We start from the raw sequence: 15963 nt of genomic DNA, 5'->3' as shown, positions 1-15963 counted from the left end.
ACAGTTTTATATTTTTTTTTGTTTTTTTTCGGAGGGGGCAACGAAAACGATTCATTGTAAAGGGCTCAACAGGAGCAACAAAACAAAAAAAAAGAATTTATTATTTGGGGCGTTTCGTACAAACTTGCATATGATAGTCAATAGCTCTGTTGATCAGAGTGATGCTTCTTTCTCCGTAGCAAATGAATCCACTGCAATGTACGCAGACTTGTTTTACTTCACGAAATCTTGTTTGTATATTTGGCACCATCTCCCTGCCCTCTGGTCCAGTTACTTCCGGTACAACAGATCTTCTGGCCATAATAGGGAGATTATCTAGGTCGTTACGAAACTGTGCAGCACTGTAGTTGTTAGGATGCCACCTAGTCATATGGCGATGCATTGTGTAGTTTCCGAAACTGTATTTTTTGTCGGTCCCTCTGGACAGTCTATCTTGACATATAAGGCAAGTTACGTATCTTGCATTTACTTTTTTCTGACCTTTGTGAATTTTAAAAAATTGCCAAATGAAGTTTTCTTTCCGGTGAGACGTCCTGGGCTCCTCAGGCAAAAAGTGCCTCTCTTCGTGCTCGTCGTCCTGTTCCTCTTCTTCCTCTTCTTGCTGAATTATAACTTGAGCAGGTGCTCCACTCTTCCTTGGATGTGGTGGAGGTGGTGGGGAAGCACCAGCTGAAGCTACTAAAGTAGCCATTGCTCACTGGTAACAAAGGGTCTTTCTCTCACAATGATGAAAGTCAGAGTGAGGAAAGAAGGAGGGATTTTTATCATTTGGGAAAAACAATAGTTCTCAACCAATGAAAAGTGTTCATTTTATATTATATGACCTAGTCTTACATCATTAGGAAACCAAAAGTGAAATGAACCAATGAAAAGTGTTATTACCAAGTCACATGACCTGCTGTGTTTACGTTACGCGCTTTGCAGGGCCTCCCGGTTTGCTTCTAGAAACCTGTGCTTTGCGACTCGGTAAGCGTACCAGTTCGCTAACGTAGCACGTCATATGACGTATCACGCGACAACGCGAAACGTCATGCGGACGGGAGGCATGATGATGTTGTTTTCTAACGCGGCAGTTGCGGTAAAGAAACGTTTACCGGCTCGCGGTCTATTTCGCGGCATCAAGGTCAGCTAACGGGAAGCTTCCCGGTTCGCGAAGCGGGAACGAAGAAAAAAAAATATTTAAAAAAAAAGTTATTAATAAACATATAAAATATATTTTTGGATTTAAAGAAGAATACATTTTACAGCTACAGATATTAGCTGTTAAAAAACCATTGAAATTCACTGAAAAAACCATAGGTTATAGACCATATATAGTTAGGAATTAGCATTTACAAAACCTTGAAAATTCACTGAAAAAACCATAGGTTATAGACCATATATAGTTAGGAATTAGCATTTAGAAAACCTTATTTTACTCACACAAAACCATTGAAATTCCATATATAGTTAGTTGCACTAACTATATATCGCGCACCCGCAATCCACTGCTGATGATGTCACATATTACATCATTCATGACATGGTCAGTGACATCACTGATGACATCACTGATGACATCTCAAATGACATCACTGATGACATCACTGATGACATCTCAAATGACATCACTGATAACATCTCAAATGACATCACTGATGACATCTCAAATGACATCACTGATGACATCACTGATGACATCTCATTTGACATCAATGACCACATCACTGATGATATCATTCATGTGACAATACAATGCATCTCCTCACACTTTAATATAACCTCTGTTACACCCAGTGTTAAATACAGAGTATAATTTTTGAAACCATTGACACACCAATACTAGTTACTACATACGCACTCAGTGATTCCTATGTTTACACACACATTCACTCATTTACCCATACAATCATTCATACATACAATCACTCATCTTTACAACACTATCATATGCACTCATACACCTATACAGACTCTCACACTCTGTCACTCATCCATGGAGTTACTCACACACCTAGTCAGTCCTGTAAATAATCAATCACACTTCCATTTTCTAATCTATACAGTTAAACATAGAGCACCTTACATTTTGAAACATATACTAACACATACTTACTCTCTTATACAATCATTGATACAAGTACACATTGATCTGCACAGAGTCACACACCTCCCAGCCAGCCACACACACACTCAGTCTCCCATACAAATACTTGGGCAATCAATCAATAACCCATATAGTTACTCATATAGCTACTGACCAACACATGCAGCAGTTTACAGAACAACAGACATAATGATGCACAAATTAAGACAGTTTAGTCACTAACCACGCACTCAGTGAGACACATTTAATCACTCACTCATACAGTCAGTCACTCACCTAATAAATCCTTCATCCAGACACTTCTACATCTACTCATTCTTCAATATGTAAAACATATTTAAACTTTTCAGAAACACACAGTCACTGGATGATGTCATCAGTGATGTCATTTAAGATGTCATCAGTGATGTCATCAGTGATGTCACTGACCATGTCATGAATGATGTAATATAAGACATCATCAGCAGTGGATTGCGGGTGCGTGAAATATATAGTTAGTGCAACTAACTATATATGCGAATTTCAATGGTTTTGTGTGAGTAAAATAAGGTTTTAAAAATGCTAATTCCTAACTATATATGGTCTATAACCTATGGTTTTTTCAGTGAATTTTCAAGGTTTTGTAAATGCTAATTCCTAACTATATATGGTCTATAACCTATGGTTTTTTCAGTGAATTTCAATGGTTTTTTAATAGCAAATATTAAAAGCTGTTAAATGTATTCTTTTTTTAAAGTAAAAATATATTTTATATGTATTTAATATAATTTTTTTATGTATATATACATATATATATATTTTTTTGTTTTGCTACCGGGTCGCGCACCGGGTAGCTTCCCGTTAGCTCAATTTTATGCCGCGACCCGGTCCGCCCACCGGGAAACGTACCGTTTGCACAACTGGCGCGTTCGAGAACAACATCACGTAAGCGTGACGTATCGCATTGCCGCGTAATGCGTCTTATGACGCGCCGCGTTCGCGCAATCGGAAGTGCTCCGGAGCGCGAACGAGGCGCGAAGCGCGGCACCCCGGAAGCGCTCCGGGCGCGGAGCCGGACGCGTAACTTAAGCGTGATAGGTCATGTGACCTGTAAATAACACTTTTCATTGGTTTAGAACAATTTTTTTTCCCAAATGATGAAAACCCCTCCTTTTTTCCTCACTCTGACTTTCATCTTTGTGAGAGGAAGACCTGTTTCTCCTTGTTGAAATAATGGCATCTGTAGTAGCTGCAGCTGGTGGACCCCCACCCACACCACAACCACCTAGGAAGGAAGGACCACCTGCGCAGTTCCTTCCAAACCCAGAGGAAGAGGAAGAAGAAGAGGAAGAGGACGTAGAGTGGAGGCAGTTCTTGCCTGAACAGCCCCCCAAATCACACCACAAAGACCATTTTATATGGCAATTTTTTTCTTTTCCTCGAGACCAAAAAAAGGTCAATGCCCGATATGTGACATGCCTCATTTGTAAAGATGTTTTGTCTAGAGGTACAAACAAAAAGTATAGTTTTGGTAACTATACTATGCACCATCACATGCAGAGGTGGCATCCAAACAATTACAGCGCTGCTGAGCTGCGTCACCTCCAAGATAACCTACCAACTCCTGTGGCCAGTACATCGTCACAGGTAACTCTATCGGGACCAGAGGCGAGGGAGACGGTCCCAAACATTCAACAGAATTTTGTGCACATGAAGCTAGTGTGCATTTATTGTGGTGAACTAATTTCATATGGAAATATGAGTATCATTTTAATTAATAGAGCGTTTGAAAACCACAAGTGCTCAAAACGCCCCAAGAAGTAAACATTTTTTTTTTGCTCCTGTTGAGCCCTTTCTAATGCCTGTTTTTCGTTGTTCCCCCCAAAAAAACCAAAAAAACATAAAATTGTTGAAAAAATACAAAAGAAATAAAAAAAAATCAGAAAAATAAAAAAAATATAAAACAACAAAAACATTAAAAAAAAGTTCTTTTCAGAACTACCTCCCATTTCTAAAAAATTACTAAAATTTTTAGCACTCTTGGCTTCATTTTTCTCATAGATGCGCTTCCCGGTGCGCGCACCGGAGAGCGCCCCGTTAGCGCAATAAAAAAAAAATTAAAAAAAAAACAAGAGAAGGAGAGCATAAGAGAAAGAGAAAGAGAGAGTAATGTTAAGAGACAGACAGCAAGAGAGAACAACACAGAGGTACTGTATAATACATAGTAAAACAGTGTTAAAGATATAAGAAAGTGTAAGAGAGAAAATGAAAAAAATATAAGGCTGTGAAACAAAGAAAGAGAGAAGAATAATACTAAAGCAGAGGCACATGAAGAATGTGAGTGGCTGTAAAGAGTAAAAGGAAAGTGAAAAAATGATGTACAAATAAAAGGTAATAACGGAACCAGATTTAAATAACACTGGTGAGGGAGAGAGAGAAAAAAGTAGTGTCCATAACTAAAGAGGGATGAAATAAGATGGATAAAATCGACTAAAGTTAAAACATGTGGATTGACAGAGAGAAAAAACTGAAAGAAGAAAAGAAGAAGTAACAGAAAGGGAATAATTGAAGCAGCAAAGAAATGTAAATAACGTAGTGTGCTTGAACTTCAGGGAGAAAACATAATGAACAAGTAGTGAAAGAGTGAAGAGACAGAGACAATTAGAGTAAGAGAGACGGACTGAGTGAACGGGAGTGAGGAACTGTGAGAACAGAGGGACTGAGAAAAGGAGTGGAAGGAGTGCAGTAAGTAAATCACCCACACAACACAACAGCTACCCTATCTCAAAGCACTCTAAAATATTATTTTACTGTTTCTCTTGGTTTTCCCCTTGTTACGCTCCCCGGTGCGCTATCCATAGTATAAGTAAAGAGGGGTGAAAGAGGGAGAAATATTGAATTAGGATAACACATGGTGAGTGACATAGAGAGTGGAAATAGAGAGTAAAGGAAACAGTACCTGAATGGGCTTGAGTAAAACAGCAAAAAAAGTTAAGTAATGCAATGTGTGTGACTTACAGGGAGTCAGTGGGTGTAGGTAGGAGTTTGGGTGTGTAAGGTGTGTATGTGGGTGTGGTTGTGTGGACTGTTTTGGTGTGCGTAGAAATGAGGGTGTGTTAAATATGTATGAAAAGTGAATGAGTGTGGGGTGTATATGTGTTCGATGTATGTGTGTGTATGGAATGTGTGTGTGTTTTTGAAGAGTGTGTGTGGGAGGTTTTTTGTGTGTATGAGGTGTGTGTGTGGTGTGTGTGTGGGTGTATGTTACAGGTGTGTGCATGTGTTGGGTGGGGGATGAGCTATATGTGTAGGAGTAAGGTAAATAATTAAGAAAAAGAGAATGAGTGAAGAAGCAAAGGAAGGGAACAGAGGGTAAGTGAAGTAAAGAATAGGGATCAAAAGAAGTTGAATATGAGAGGGTAAATAGGGAAAGGGAAGTAACCATGGAGAATAAGAATAAGTGAAAGAAGCAGAGTAAAAACACAGGAATGAGGTAGATTGAGAAAATGTTAGTGACCTTAAAGCAAAGGGTGATAACAAACTACATTTTTTTAGTCATACTTACCATATAATAAATGTAACTTTATTTTTTTTTTACTACAGTTGGTATCTGTGAAACAGAGAAGAAAAAATAAGTTATAATTAGTAAAATATGTATTTTAAATTAAAAGATACAAATGAAGAGCTAAAAACATCATAACACTCTATTTAGAAATAAAGTGAGAGTGAAGAACACAGAAAGGGAAATAAACTAAGGTAGAAGGACAAAAAGAGGGAAAAAGAAATAGAAGGAGAGCAAATTACAAAGAGTAAGGCATATAGATTCACTAAGAAAAAGAGAGAGAAGTACAGAGAAATTAACTGAAGTTAAGAAAGATACTAAAACAATGTGAGTTAGCAAAACTAAATCAGGAAACAGAAGTAAGTAAAAAGATAATGACAGACAGAAAACAGTCTAATTAGGGATGCATTTAGAAGAATGAGGAATAGAAGATAACTGAGAGTAAGAGAAGAACAGTCATACAGTGAAAGGATGAAGGGAGACAGAATAATATACAACAATTGATGGAAATGGACTGAGGAATTTATAACGTAGACACACTAAGAGAAAAACTGAGTGAGGTGGAGTACAATGAGTGAGAAAAGAAAAAAAGTAAGGCTGCAAAAAAAAGGAAAGAGAGGAGAAGACGACTAAAACAGTGGTACTGAGAGAAAATAATTTGGTGATGAAAGTAAAGAGAAGGACATTGAAAAAAAGGAAATGATGGATAGTAACGGAACCAGAGTAAAAGAAATGGGATGAAGAACGATGAGAGAGGAGCAGTGAAGTTGTTGTAAAAGAAGTGATAGAAGGTAGATAAACACAAGTGAAAATAACACAAGTAGAGTGAGGCACTGAGGACATAGAAGTATTGAACGAAAAACAGAGAGAAGAGGTCAAAAGTAAAGAGCAAACAAAGATAAGCTAAGGAGTGTGGGTGATTTATAGTGATAGAGTGCAATAATACTGCTGAGTGAGTAAACAGGAATTACTAAAAGAGCAAAGGAGGAAAATACGGAAAAGAGAAGAAAAGCAGAAAGACTGAAAGCTGAAAAGTTATGCAAGGGAGAGACGGGATACACACAGTTGAAATGAAAATGAGGGGTTGTCAAAGAAGTGGAGTAAGGGAACGGGGGTTACAGAGAGTGAGAGAAAGACATTATAAGTGAGTAAAAAGAGCTGAAAGATGATGAAAAAAGGAAAGTAAGTGTCAGAGAATGGGAATACAATTTAATGTACACAATCCAAAGTATAGAATAACTTCTACAACATGTTACATAGTTTATTTTTGCTGTTCTCAGAATATATTGAATTTCACTTAAAATAGTGAGTTCAAATTACTCATCATATGACAGCGAAAAAAAAAAAACACAATCTAAAAGATTGTGTTTTAAAAAACCCTTACATACTGACAAATGACAAATGTACGCTAATCTTTGATTGACTTACTTTTCCTTGAGGCCAAATAGTATATCATGGAGGTCCTTTTCTTGTTGCATAGTATTTTGCTGTTCACTTAGAAATCCATTTCATCGACTTTCTACAAGAAAAACTCCAAGAACATCTGAAATATTTTCAAAAATTTTATATACTCCTTTTTTTCAGTCATGACTCTTTACTCATTCTTGCACCTTTCCATTTGGCCAAATAGTGTAAGATGTATGAGTATATTTGAGTACTCCTCCCGTCTTCATAGGCCAATTACCTTTACCTAAATTTTGGCTGTAAAAACACTAGATATGAATTTATAAAGCCAAAAGGCAAACGTTGTTTGAAAGTCAAATGATTGTCGTTACATTGGGTCCAACCTTTAGAAGTTTTTAAATAGCATGTGTAATGCCCTGATGTTGTAGAAGGACCATCATGAAAAATAATAGCTACAGTTGCAAAGGTTCTTCCTGATATCGATAACTGAGAAGCCACAAAATTTTTAATAGAAGTTGTCAATTTAGTTCCATCAGGTCTACATCGTTGGAACATTAAAATAACATAGTGACCATAATTTTGTAGAAATAATGTGGACAGCATTGCAGACTTACATTGGATACACACCATATTGTGATCCGCTGCTTTAACTAGATTATTGAAAGACACTGATTTGCAGTCTGGTAAAGTTAAATATATAAATCTTTCAGAGTCTATTCTAGTAGTACTTGATGAAGCACAGTTATCACAGTCATGTTGCCATTGATAAGAAAGGCCAAATAGATTTTTTATATCTACTCCTTCATCTTGTAATACATCAAACATATATATTAAAAATTCCTGACAATCCTGCTGAATATTCTGTGAAAATTGATTTTGACCTGAACATATATCTAGAAGATTTCTAATTTCTGAAACACTTTCTATTTATGCTCTATCACTACTACATTTGTCTAACACAGAATTCAATAAACAGCACAATGTTTGTTCCCGATTTTCAACAATCTGTCTTTGTAAATTTTGAAGAAAAAAAACAACATTAACTACTACATTAGCATAGCAGTTGACACCAGAACTGTTTTCAAACTGAAATCCAACAACATCTTCAACAGAATCCTTTTTGTTTCTCTTTACAATTACACTTGTATCTACTTTATGCCTTTTTGCTGATACCTCACTGCAATTACTCTCATTTCTTCTTTTTCGGCCTACCACACGTTTTTCAATCAGAGGATATTGAGGCAAATGTGGAGCATACTCTCTTCTTAACCTATTGTATTCTTTTACACAATCTAAATCTGCACAAATCTTTGTTTCATCACACTCAATCAAGTACAATCCTGATAAAGTTCTGACTCGTGATAATTAAGCCTGGGCGTAGTTCGGGGAGCCGCACTCCGCGGAGCTACGCGAAGACGCACTTGCACTCCGCGACCTACGCGTAGCTCCGCGGACATGCGTAGTTGCTTGCTAGACCCGTTCGCGCGCCGTTTTTCATCTTCGGGAGCGCGGTGCGCGTGTTCAGGGCGCTGCCTGCATGCTCGGGATGGCTAGCGCGCTAAGTTACCCAAGAGGTTTGTCCCGCCCGCTTGCGTTCCCTTATTTCCTGTTCCGGGTCACAAGTCACGTGTTCGGGTTGTGCAAGACATGTTCGGGTACTCATCTTCTCGTTCGCACTACAAAAGTGCGTTATCGCGCTAAATATCGCGCGAACCTACCCACGCGGTCGCGACGGGCGCAGCCATCTTGGATTTCACACTCTGGCTATGGTTTTGGGCCTACTTTAGCATCTAGCTCATATCTCTTCAATCCTGATCTTTTTACCCACTTTTTCAAACTTTCTTTAGTTATTACTTATCTCTCTCTGTGCCTAGGTTTATATTTTTCATTTTATTTCTACTTTTACAACTTTTTTCCAACTGTTCTATTGTTTTATTTTACTTCCTTCTTTTACCTTGCTTCTTCTTTCCCCTACCTTTTTGTCTTGAACTTTTCTTCTCCCCTCCACCCAGAACCATGGCGAAGGGCGCCAGCAGCATCGGCGGCTCAAAGGGCAAGGTGCCTGTGCCCCAAAAAACCGGCTGCCTTGCGGCAGAATGCGCCCCTAAGGGGTGACGGCCCGCCAACTTTTTGGGGAGGAGGAGGTGGCTGCCCTGGTCCAGCGCCACCTCCCCTTGACCTTGGCAGCAGGCGGCAGGCCCGGCTCCGGCTACCAGATTGAAGAGCGTCTCCGGCGGTGGGCGAAGGTGCGCCGGGCAGTCTTCCGCTGCTCCGGTATCCGGCGTACCCACCATCAGCTGACCCACCGCTGGGCAGACATTTTGGACCGGGAGCAGGACCTGTTGGACCTGCTTGGTGTCGAGGTCGTGGGTCTTGGTGAGTGGCTACCCAAAAAAAAGAAGTGTATATATATATATATATATATATATATATATATATATATATATATATATATATATATATATATATATATATATATATATATATATATATATATATATATATATATATATATATATATATATATATATATATATATCTATAGTAGTATAAGTATTGTTATTGTATCTTTCTAAATCTTGGCTGAATAAGTAACGCGATGACTGGTGCTCCTAGTTACATTTCCGATGTATTCCGTTATATCTACTGAAATTGTATGACACTGGTCTGTGCTTTTCTTCTTCACTGACTCTTGCGTGTTTCAACTTGGCGTTAGCTTTTGCTGTTTATTGATGTGAGATTTTCTTTATTGTAGAGAACTGAAATTAGTTAATGATATTAATAGAGTCTTGTCCTTCCTTTGTCCGTCAGTGAAATAGCGGTGGATGGATAATTGTACGTAGTTTGCATATTGTATCATTTTTTTCACGGCCTTCTCTTCTGCATGAATCCTCCTCTGGCAATGAATGCTAAAGTTACATTGTTCTTCTTACCTCAGCCAGGGCCGGCTTTCACATGTGCAAGCTGTGCAACTGCACAGGGCCACCAAACGCCAGGGGCCACCACATCAATATATATCCTTAATTTAATAATCCTCTGAGGATGGATACATATTTGCGTGGTGGCCCCTGGCAGGGATTTGGTGCCTCCGGCTCTGTTCCACTTCCAAACACCCTGACTCCCCCCACTTCACTGGCCTCCGTGCTCCGCCCCGACCTCCTCTTCCGGCGCCCCCTACCTACGCTCCCTGCCCAGGACCACCATGAGCCTAGAGCTGCCCCTGCCTCAGCCCTCCATAGAACTGATGTAGTTTGCTTAGTGAGTGGGTAGGCTTAGCAGCAGTAGCATTCAGTCAGTAGCAGAACTATCTATGCATTTTGCTGGGAAAAAAAAAAAAGAAATGCCTACTTACAGATAATTGATTACCCCATTCTTGAATCGGTGGTGTTGTTCAGGTGTTACTTCCTCTGTGTTACTTATTAATCTGCAATCAGAATGTTTATGAAACATTTGATTTGTTTTCTCCAAGTATACAGTCAGTGAATCCTGCAAGGCAGTAGTCATTTGGTAGATCAATGTTTCTTTCTTTTAATGTTCTAGCAGTGGTTTTTGAAATGATGACTATGTTTCAGAGCACTCAATGTTTTTCTCTTTCTTTATTATTTCTTACATGAACCACAGAACCCAGGGGCAAGCAGAAGGTTGGGACCGAGTCGGCGGGTGAACCACAGGCACAGAGCTCCTCTACTGAGGATCCTGCTGCTGTCCCCAGTAAGTCCAACAGTGCTTTCTTTTGGAACAATGATATTTCCCTAACTTTCTAACGGAGCTTTTTTTTCCAACCGATTAGTGACATTTCCTTCATAAATAAAATTTGACGAATGCTTTTTTGATTTTCATTATGTTTTCAAAATTTTGGGTATCTGTCCCTGCCTTTCTGTTCCTTCAAAGAGCCTCTGCTATGACTCTCTGTGCTACTACTAGTATTAGACTGTCTGTAGGTAAGCTTGCCCTGTTGCCCACTCTTTAGTTAAGGTATTAATCTTTTCAAAAAATCTGTGATAGAATAGCTGTAGGCACAGGGTCCACTCCTGTCGTATGCGTTTTCCTCTGTAATGTCTCTGCTTTGCCAATTGACACCAACCAAGTATGCATCCAGATGTTGGTCTAGTATTTTGTAAACGTTAGTAAACCACTACTACTGGTGTGGGTATTCTTCTATGCAGTCATATACATAACTATGTATGCACCAGAAAATTGGATGTTGGTGATAGGCAGGTTGGGCCTTACTTACACCTCAGTCACAGAACTCTGAGGAACCCACAATTCACTGAACGACAACCTATATGGGCTCAGTCATTGGTCAATTATTCGATTATCCCACTCCTGAACCCCAATACCAAGATGCCCAATGCTTTTATTACACAATCCATAACCTAAGTAACCCCCTTTTGCTCACTCACTCGTGTAAGTCTACAAGACAACAGACACTGAAAATATACTTCAGAGTCAATGTGGTACTTCAAAAGCTTTATTTTGTTAGAAGTAAGTAAGTAACATCAATGTTTTTAAGTTGTTCCGTGAAATACGTCAAGGGGCCCACCAGAAAAAATCCTGAGTTAAAAAAGGCTGAATAAAGTAATCTACATTTGTACAGCTAATAGTGCACGGTAGGGAAATGTGGGAAATGTCGGAGACCCCTCACCATTGAACGTATACTGGTACATATGCCTCTTTTTGGTAAGCTCTGGAAATCTCTGCTTCGTAGAAGGAAATCTTCTCATCTGCCGAAAAATAATGACAAAAGTGGTGCACGTTAGACAGTATGAAATACATTTATGCAAGTTTTTTGCAGTCATGCTAAAAAAAAGGTATAACCTGTAAGCAAACTCGATTCCACAATCCACATACAAAAAGTAAATACGGGCCTTTTTATTTTCCAATCTCTTCAGGTGTATGCATTGAACAATCATGTGGCCTCAAAGGCGTCTTCTCGTACTGCGCAACAAGCTGCGAGGTAGCATGCGCAAAACTGTATACATTGATGTACAAAGGTTACATGGTTCAGTTCAAATTTCCAAGGACTAGAGTAGCAGTAGAGATGAGATGAGCTTGGGTACCATACCATAACAAATGAATGCTAATATGTGTAGTGACTCTGCTGTACTATGCAATGTGGACTACTACTGATTACGTAACGTTGCACTTAACTGTTTTGCAGAACTCCATTCTTGGTGAACAAGTACAATGGGGGCTGTGCATCCATCTAAAAAGGTGTACTTATTTTTATAGGTGCAGAACCGGTACCATCCACCAGTGCCAACGGGGACAGCGGCGCAGCGTCAGCAGAGGCGATCCCGGAGGGGACAGGACCAGAGGCACCTACACCAGCACCAGCAGCAGTGGGGGAGGATCCAACAGCGGTGGGCGATGGTAAGTTACATTCAATAGTGATCCGCATTACTTGGTGGGAGGGGAAAACTTCCTCACTGTACTCTGAGATTTATAATGAACTTGAAGTTCTACTGGACAATATATGAGTATGACGCCACCTTTATTTGTCATTACCAAATTTACCATGCTTAGCATTACCACCGGCGAGAATTGATAAAATAACAGGCCTCTTCTATCTGACTACAACTCAGCTGTGAAAGGTTGGTGGCAGACTAAAAGTCTTATCCACAACATGACCGCGATGGATTAACAACACTAAGGAGATCGATTTTAAGTATGATGAAAGGAGCAAGGAAAAAGCACCAATCATCTAATATAGAAGGATACTTTGGAATCAGCAATGCAGGTGGCTGATAGCAGTCGGATGCATGGGTTGTTGTGGAAGCATGGATAGGGGAAAACAAAGCTGCCTGCGTGGTTGGGAGACACACCCAATATCGGTGGGTAGGATAGTCTCAGCAGCGGTGTTTTGGTCAAACCCAAAGGCAAGGGAAGGAGGGGACGACTGGATGCATGGGTCGTTGCTGGTGAAACACAAACCACCTAAGGTTTGTTGCGCGATATAAAGAATGATAGCCTCTACTAGACATTTACTACTAGCTGCCCCCTGTTAATTAATGTTAGTTTGAGACTGTTCCCGGAAGCAGGGTATATGATATAAAATGAGATATGAAAAAGACAGGTGTTCGTATGTGTGTGACCGTTGAAGTACACCCATGCTACTAGGGCAGGCATAATGCCGTCCCAAAAAGTTCAACAAATTAATTATATAGGCCGTAGAATGTTCAAGATAGATGCAACACAATTTTTTGTACTCAGCTTGCTTGCTAGTGCTACTGTGCCACTATGTGTTGAATACATTTTGTGTTCTTGATTTGCTGGGAGTTTGGATTACAACAATTCTGTCTCTTTCTTTATAGTTACTCCTTCAAAACCAACAAGAAAGGAGTTGGCAGTCCGGGTCCGGCAGCGGAAACTGCAGGCCATCGTTGAGGCCTACCGCCGGCTGGTGGCTCAGGCCGAGGAGGAGGAGGAGGAGGCGGCGGCAGCAGCTGCTGCCTCTTCCAATGCCCCGGCCCCCAAGCCTGCAGGAGTACGTCGCCGTCGTCAGGCAGCCGCCCGCCGCCGGCTTTTTTCATCATCGGCCGCCCCCCCACAACATGCTTGCCAATGTAGGTGCGCTGAATTTCAAAAAAAGATTCTCCTCCGGGTAGCGAGGCTCGAGGGTGAAATAGAGGAGCGGGTGAAGCTCATTGTGGACAAACACTTGAAAGCCCGCCGGCTTTGAGATGGACCCTGTTTGTTTGCCCCTTTTTCAATCCTTTTGTTGGTGGGTGGGAATTGGGTGTTGGGGTTTACATTGAACTTGGAAATTTGGTTGGGGTTAGAGGAGGGTAGGGACAGCTGTGGGGTAAGATTTCATATATATTTTATTTTTGTATCATCTTTCTTTATATTATGGTAAAATAAATGAGACAAAGTTATTTTCAAAAGAAAACATTTGAAGTTCATTTGTGTTTGTTGGGGGATTCGAGGGGGGACTGTTTCACCAAATAATGTACGTTGTGCAACATCGCAAGGTTAATTGGCCATGCAGGTCAGCGGACAGTGCTTTCGATTTAAAAAATATATTGGCCACATCTTTAACATGCAGACAGATAGATGCGGTCAACCCTCACCGAGTTATATTTGTAGTATTAGAAGAACTACCAATCTGTCTTGCGTTATACACCTCGCAGCAAACTTATCTTACCTGTGATTGCTGATGATGATTGATGATGAAGTGTGGCACTGCAAGGTCTGCATTTGTTTCCCAAGACAATGGAGAAGAATCTGTGGTTCTGAACTTCTGTGATAGTAGTAGTAGACAGACCCTGCCAGTAGCATTTTGAGACAAAAAGAAAGAGGCAGTCATTTGCGTGATAGATAGACAATGTGGGGGTAGTATAAGTATTAAGTACAGTACATTACACGACTGACCCAAAACAATATTGCAACTGCTAAACTGAAACAAAAAACAATGGTTTTGGGGACTGGAAACTAAGTGCAAGAGAAGATAAGAAGTTCAACTGTAGTTGTAGTACTCACGTCAACGTCAAACTTTTCTAAATCATAATGCTGTAAACTTAAACCCAAACAATGACGCCAATTCATTAGATGTATTCGTTGTTTGATGGTAATGGTAAATTATTTGGCATTAGACACAGAGCTTGAGTTGGGAAGCAGAAGAAGATCCTGGCCATGCCTTGTTGAAATTTCACTATTGTTGCTTTCACCACATCTGCCCCAGCAAGCGCGTGATCAAATTGTTGGTGTATATTTAATGTAACAAACATCACATCTCAATGAAACCACGCAGAGGAAGAGGGTTAGGGTTTGTTGAGTGGATGGGTACGGGGGTTTTGGGAAAGGTTTGAGAAAGAAAACAGGTACGCATGGAGACAACAAAAGCAAAACAATGAAGACGATGATTTATGATGTTGATGATCCACTAGCCAATGAATGTAAGGAATAAACGTAGGAAAAGGACACGCTGAATATCATTCTTGGTTTCCCGCCATCCAATTGCTTGATGATGAAAATTTGAGGTAAGGGTGAGTTGATGCTCATAGTATAATAGCAGTGGGTGTAAACATCCAGCCTGTGTGGATTGAAAAAGAAAAGGCAAATACAAAAGAATGTGAATGACCTAAACAAATTGTATTTGTAATACAGTGAAGATCAAAAAAATAATACAAGCGGAGTAGTCGTGTAAGATAGGACTTTCAGACTGAGGCAGCTTCGATACAATATGTATAAGTCTACTAGTTGCACATCATTATTAATCTAGAAGTACAAGAAAAGACAGGAGCCAGCACAGAACAGACCCAGGACACAGGGTCGCCCGTAACACAAACTGCATTTCCCTAAAAATTTGACTGAGCCAGAGAAAGGGGCATAAAAAAACAACCTAGCATTTTCAAAATTAATCAACAAAATCAATGCGTCATTCTCAGTCATCAATCATACCACTATTGTACTCTACCACTGCACAGTGCACACACATGTAGTAGCCTGGGTCTACTGTGCTGTGCCTCTTATTTGCATTTACTTTGTATTCCACTCCAAGAAACATCGTACATCAATCAGCTCAGATCCAACTGCCTGACAGCGTGCAAAGAGATAGTGGTGTCACCATCATTATCAGGTGTGGCACGTCTAGTCCAACAGCAACAGCAACTCAGTCTGTAGTGAGTGACTACGATAAATTAAGTCCTGACTGCACCTGTAGTCGTAGGAACACAAGTGCGTAAATAATTTATATTATTAAATAACATGGAAAAATTGGCTATCACGTGAGTCTGAAGTTACTAGTATACTTCAATTCCATGCAGATTTGCTCAGAGTCAGAAAAACATCCAATGCAATGCATTGCATCATTCATTTAATATACCTGTCTTGCTCTTGTCTTTCACTGTCAGATGATTGATCACAGATGCTGCCGAGCCTTTTAAAAGTAATGACGAGTCACAACAAGTTGACTTCAGTTGTGGATGCC

General features: G+C 39.9%; 1 long non-coding RNA gene across 1 annotated transcript; it reads left to right on the top strand.

The window, feature by feature from the left end:
- The first annotated feature begins 10650 nt into the window (after nucleotides 1–10650).
- LOC144767440 (uncharacterized) lies at nucleotides 10651–13572 on the top strand. Its single transcript, XR_013598203.1, has 3 exons — nucleotides 10651–10742; nucleotides 12264–12404; nucleotides 13346–13572. It is a non-coding gene; the product is annotated as an uncharacterized LOC144767440 (long non-coding RNA).
- The last annotated feature ends 2391 nt before the right edge of the window (nucleotides 13573–15963 follow it).

The sequence above is a fragment of the Lissotriton helveticus genome, chromosome 7 (assembly GCF_964261635.1).
Source record: "Lissotriton helveticus chromosome 7, aLisHel1.1, whole genome shotgun sequence".
Taxonomy (NCBI): Eukaryota; Metazoa; Chordata; class Amphibia; order Caudata; family Salamandridae; genus Lissotriton; species Lissotriton helveticus.
Note: the sequence above shows the minus strand (reverse complement) of the source record. Positions and strands in the feature narration are given on the sequence as shown.